General features: G+C 44.9%; 1 protein-coding gene across 1 annotated transcript in view; it reads right to left on the bottom strand.

The window, feature by feature from the left end:
* The window catches only part of lingo4b (leucine rich repeat and Ig domain containing 4b), a 45113-nt gene extending 39860 nt beyond the window's left edge, over positions 1 to 5253 (bottom strand). Inside the window, exon 1 of the mRNA XM_088327589.1 lies at positions 5169 to 5253. The gene's annotated coding sequence lies outside the window, so the exon portion shown is untranslated. The remainder of the gene's footprint in view (positions 1 to 5168) is intronic.
* Positions 5254 to 6000: the final 747 nt, after the last annotated feature.

Consider the following 6000-nt stretch of genomic DNA (forward strand, 5'->3'; position numbering starts at 1 on the left):
TTGAGAGTGAAAGAGAAATAGGGAAAAGAGAAAAAGAGACAGCAGAATAGAGATAGGAATGGAGAAGAAGGGGGAAATGACTAGAGAGAGAAAAAGAAAGTGAAAAAAGAGAAAGAGAAAAAGAATAAGAGAAGTGAAACGACAGAAAGAAAGAGTCAGTGGGAGAAAAAGAGACAAATTGAGGTGAGAGAGAGAGGTCAAAAAAGGGAAAGAAAAGGTGAGAAAGAAAGAGAAAAATAGAAAGAAAGAGAATTAAAGTGTAAATTAGAAAGAGAGCAAGACAGAGAAAAAGAGTTAGAGAGTGAGAGAGAAATAGAGAAAACAGAAAGAGAGAGAAAGAGAGAGTGAAAAAAGAGAAAGATAAAAAGAATAAGAGAAGTGAAGCGACAGAAAGAAAAAGAGTCAGCAGGAGAAAAAGAGACAAACTGAGATGAGAGAGAGAGAGAGAGAAGTCAAAAAGGGAAAGAAAGAGGGTGAGAAAGAAAGAGAATTAAAGTGTAAATTAGAGAGAGAAAATAGAAATAGAGCAAAACAGAGAAAATAAATAGTTAGAGAGTGGGAGAGAAACAGAGAGAGAAAGAGAGAGTGAACAGGAGAAAGAAAAAGAGGGAGAAATAAATAAAAAAGAAGTGAGTCAGAGAGAAATGGAGAAATACTACCGCAATTGTTTTGCAAGTGTTCACTGCCTTTGGTGACATCCGGTGGAAACATTTTAAACTACAGCTCATTTTCCTCTTGCGCTTCTCTCACTGTTGTCTTGCGGGCCGGATTCAAACCATCGGTTGGCCTGATGTGGCCCGCGGGCCGCCTGTTTGACACCTGTGTTTTAGAACAATGAATACATGGTCGGATGAACCTTCACACGCAACCGAGTCCGACCGTCTGTCCGGCAGATGGGCGGGGGCCGCGCAACACCGGGAGTAGAAGCAAGTCCTGCAGGAGGCGGGGTGGCGGGCGAGGAGATAATGGCTGCGGGTAACATCTGGTCACTCATAACAATTGCAGGCTCCGCCTCCCCTGAAGAAAGATGAATTGTACGCAGGGATTAGCTCTCTGCTCGTCCTTCAGCGTTTCCTTTAAACCTGGATTTCAAACTCCAGGCCCCGGGAGGATAGTTTAAGGCCCGCCCTGTCATGATTGGCTACCTGATTGGTTCCCTGTCCTTTTCAAGCCCGGTCCTGTCACTCTCCGGTTGTAAATCTGTCAGCGAACCTCTGTTGTTACAAGGCAAGCATTTTGACCCTGACTCCCGCCTGTCCTGTTTTTCTCCCGTTTTTTCCACCTGCCTGTTCCTTATCTCCCCATTTGTCTCTGGCTACAACCTGTTTTTGATCCCGACCACGTCTGCTCTCCCGTCCCGGCTTACGACCCGTTTCTGACCCTGACTCCCGCCTGTCCTGTTTTTTCCACCTGCCTGTTCCTGATCTCCCCATTTGTCTCCGGCTACAACCTGTTTTTGATCCCGACCACGTCTGATCTCCCGTCCCGGGTTACGACCCGTTTCTGACCCTGACTCCCGCTGGTCTCGTTTTTTCCACCTGCCTATTCCTGATCTCCCCATTTGTCTCCGGCTACAACCTGTTTTTGATCCCGACCACGTCTGCTCTCCCGTCCCGGCTTACGACCCGTTTCTGACCCTTGGAATGCTCTGGCCCCTGAAATTGGATCTGCAACCTCAGTGGAAATGTTTAAATCTAAGCTTAAAACACACGTCTGCTCTATAGAATACGAATAACCTACACTTTATGTTGATAATATGTGTATTATTTGCCCTCATGTAGGGTTTAGATCAGGGTCATAATAGTCTGTAGTCTGTAGAATAATCTGTGGTCTGTGTAGCCCTTTGAGACTCTTTGTGATTAAGGGCATCACAGACAAACTTGACTTGAGGTTTTTGAGTTTTTCCTTGCCCTCATGTAGGTTTTAGATCAGGGGACGTGTCAGAATAGTCTGTGTTTTGCAATAGTCTGTGATCTGTGCAGCCCTCTGAGACTTCTTGTGATCAAGGGCGTCACAAATAAATAGGATTTGACTTGACTTGAGGTTTTTGAGTTTTTCCTTGCCCTCATGTAGGGTTTAGATCAGGGGACGGTGTCATAATAGTCTGTAGTCTGTAGAATAATCTGTGGTCTGTGTAGCCCTCTGAGACTCTTTGTGATTAAGGGCATCACAGACAAACTTGACTTGAGGTTTTTGAGTTTTTCCTTGCCCTCATGTAGGTTTTAGATCAGGGGACGTGTCAGAATAGTCTGTGTTTTGCAATAGTCTGTGATCTGTGCAGCCCTCTGAGACTTCTTGTGATCAAGGGCGTCACAAATAAATAGGATTTGACTTGACTTGAGGTTTTTGAGTTTTTCCTTGCCCTCTTGTAGGTTTTAGATCAGGGGATGGTGTCAAAATAGTCTGTAGTTTGCAATAGTCTGTGCAGCCCTTTGAGACTCTTTGTGATTAAGGGTGTCACAAATAATCATGATTTGACTTGAGGTTTTTTAGTTTTTCCTTGCCCTCATGTAGGTTTTAGATCAGGGGATGGCGTCATAATAGTCTATAGTCAGTAGAATAATCTGTGGTCTGTGCAGCCCTTTGAGACTCTTTGTGATTAAGGGCCATACAAATAAACGTGACTTGACTAGAATTGAGGTTTTTGAGTTTTTCCTTGCCCTCATGTAGGTTTTAGATCAGAGGAGGGTGTTATAATAGTCTGTGGTTTGCAATAATCTGTGGTCTGTGCAGCCCTTTGAGACTCTTTGTGATTAAGCGCTTTACAATGTGCTCCACATTTCCCAATAGCGGCCTTGCAGCCATGTAAGGCGCTAGCCTGCTTATTGGGGGTATTAGGGGTTCAGTGTCTTACCCAAGGACACTTCGACATGTAACACGAACAAGCCGGGATTCGAACTGGGATCCCTTGATCCCAAGACGAGCGCTCCATCTCCTGAGCTACTGCCGCCCCGCTACTGCTTGTTGTTTTATTTTTGTTTTCAAGTCAAGTCAAGTCATTTTTATTTGTGACGCCCTTAATCACAAAGAGTCTCAAAGGGCTTCACAAGTTATTACATATAAGAAGTTTAGGTTATTCATATGCTATAGAGTAGAAGTGAGTTTTAAGCTTAGACTTAAACATTTCCACTGAGGCAGCAGATCGGATCTCGGGGGGAAGAGCATTCCACAGCACCGGGGCCCGAATGGAGAACGCTCTCCAACCTGCAGATTTCTTCTTGGCTCTTGGGATCACGAGTAGACCAGCATTTTCAGAGCGAAGGCCCCGGACTGGAAGATAGGGCGAAATTCAATCTGAAAGATATGAGGGAGCAAGTCCATGTATGATTTTCTATAATACTAAAAGAACCTTGAAATCACATCTAAGGCTAACTGGGAGCCAATGCAGGTTAGCCAAAATCGGTGTCATGTGATCAAACTTTCTTGTCTTGGTTAAAAACCTCGCTGCAGCATTTTGTACCAGCTGAAGAGACTTGATTCTAGACTTGGGGAGACCGGAGAGTAGGGCATTACAGTCAGTCAGGAGGTAACGAACGCGTGAATTATAATTTCCGCATCCGACTGAGACAGCATAGGACAAATTTTAGCAATGTTGCGGAGATGGAAGAAAGCGGTTCTAGTACCGTATTTTCCGCAATATAAGGCGCACCTAAAAGTCGCCGGTCTGGCGTGGAATGATAGGAAGCCAGAGGACGACGAGATCGATACTAATTGCCGGAGATGATATCGGACAGAACGGGACAGACAGGATTATCGAAATTAAACAGGACAAACTAGACAGGAACAAAAACTGGAGAAAACAATAAACAGGACAGGAAATACCAACAGGAACAGGACCGAGTCGAAACCCACCTCTTGCGGGGTAGTTTGTTGACAGGCTAAAATGTCTGAATGGTTCCTTTTCCCTTGTTTCTACTAAAATTTGCAAAAATGTTTATAAAAATACCGTATTTTCCACACTATAAGGCGCACCTAAAAGTCTTAATTTTTTTCAAAAGCTGACCATGCGCCTTATAATACAGTGCGCCTTATATATGGATCAATTTCAAATCGCAAAGTCTTCCAACTAACTTGCAGCCGCCGACTCGATTTTCCCCCGAACGTGGAGTAGTCCGCGGTGCAAGCTGGGATTTATATACCGGCGTTTCATTGCCTAACCAATGTGTCAATCATCATTTGAATCGATCGCTATTGGCTGAAGTTATTCAGAGCCTCGGATTGGCTAGAGGGCCGAAACAAACCCTGCAATTGGCCGAAAAAGATGTGTCAATCATCAGTTAAATCGATCGCTATTGGCTGAAGTTATTCGGAGCCTCGGATTGGCTAGAGGGCCGAAACAAACCCTGCAATTGGCCGAAAAAGATGACTGAATCGCAAGCTTGCTAAACTACGCCATAAAGAAACATGTTTCATTAGTCTGTATTTGTAAACATTTGACTCTCCTGGATTGACTACACTCACGGTTGTAAGAAGACCATGATTGCGTATCATTATTGAACGTGAGAACTTAGGTGAGCTACTCCGGCTATATATTTTCTCGGTATCTTGTTTTAGAACGATCTTGATGTTGCTGTGATGAGTTGAGTGAATTCAACTCAATTCCAAGTGTTTATTGTCATATGCACAGTAAAGTTGCGAGCGAAAAAGAAAATAGAAACTAAGGAATGGTTGGCATTTCTTGAATCCCAAGACTTTAACCTTCCGAATGATGGAACGATGCATTTGAGTGACATGGTACGGACACCGCATCCGCACGTGTTCTCGACACGTATTTGCTTCTTTGCAAGCTTTGGGAATGTTAAGGGGGTAATCAATTGGACTGAATCATCTGACTGTTTTGTCCACGTTCCCATTGTAGCGCCTTATAACCCGGTGCGCCCTATAGTGCGGAAAATACGGTAATTATCTTCACATGTGTTTGAAAGGACAGATCGGGGTCAATTATGACACCTCCATTTTTAAGTGAGTCGCTCTGTGTGACATGTTTCTCATGTTGGAAAGAAAGTTTCATTCATTCATTCAACCGATTTGCCCCACTTTTGAGGTAGACACTCACACGCGGCAGGGCGGTTAAACAGCGCCACCTTCATCACGGCTCGTAAATCCCGTCACGGTGAACGAAGGCCGGGCGAGGTTTCAAATAATACGCCAAGAAAGCGACCTTTTACCTTATAAATCCGCCGTCCGGGGCGCAGCTGCCGCCTTCCCTAATGAACGCGCGTGTGATGCCGATTCGCCGGCGCACCACGGCGCTTTTACCCATCTAAAAATATGAATCGAAGGCCGGGAGCGTAGCGTAGCCGGGACACGCCGACTGCTAATCCGGCCGAATCGGCACGTGGCGGATCGAGCGGCAGGAAAATCACGAATGTGTGTCGAAAGCTTGGCCGTTTGTGATTGGGGAGGGGAGAGTGAGTGTCGGGATGGTTGGGGGGGTCGGGATATTCTCTATCCTTCTCCCTTCGGCATCCGAATCCTAAAGTAATCCCGGCAAACGTGTACTCGCTGACGTGAAGCGATTAAGACGGCAGGAAAGACTGTTTTGTTTTTCATATTTACGTTGACATCCGTGGTGGTCTAATGCAGGGGTGTCAAACTCATTTTACCTCTGGGGCCACAAGATAGAACAAACATTCTCTCAAGGGCCGGACTAGTGTACTAGAGGGAGAGAAAAATAGAGAAAGAAATAAGACAAAGCGAAGGAGAGAAAAAGAGAGAGGGTGGGACAATAAAAAAGACAAAGGGAGAAAGAGAGAGAGAGAGAGAGAGAGAGAGAGAGAGAGAGAGAAGAGAGAAAGAAGAGCGAGGGAGAGAGAATTTGAGAAACAAAAAAGATATAAAGACAAATATTGAGAGAGGGGGAACGAAAGAGAGAGAAAGAATGATATAGAGAGAGACAAAGAGGGAAGGAGAGAAAAGAGAAGGAGAGAAATAGAGATTGGGAGAAGGAGAGAAGGGGAAAGCAGGAGAGAGCAAAAGAGAGAAAAGGAAAAATGGAAG

Source organism: Urocampus carinirostris, chromosome 2, assembly GCF_059441175.1.
Source record: "Urocampus carinirostris isolate Australia breed hairy pipefish chromosome 2, RoL_Ucar_1.0, whole genome shotgun sequence".
Taxonomy (NCBI): domain Eukaryota; kingdom Metazoa; phylum Chordata; class Actinopteri; order Syngnathiformes; family Syngnathidae; genus Urocampus; species Urocampus carinirostris.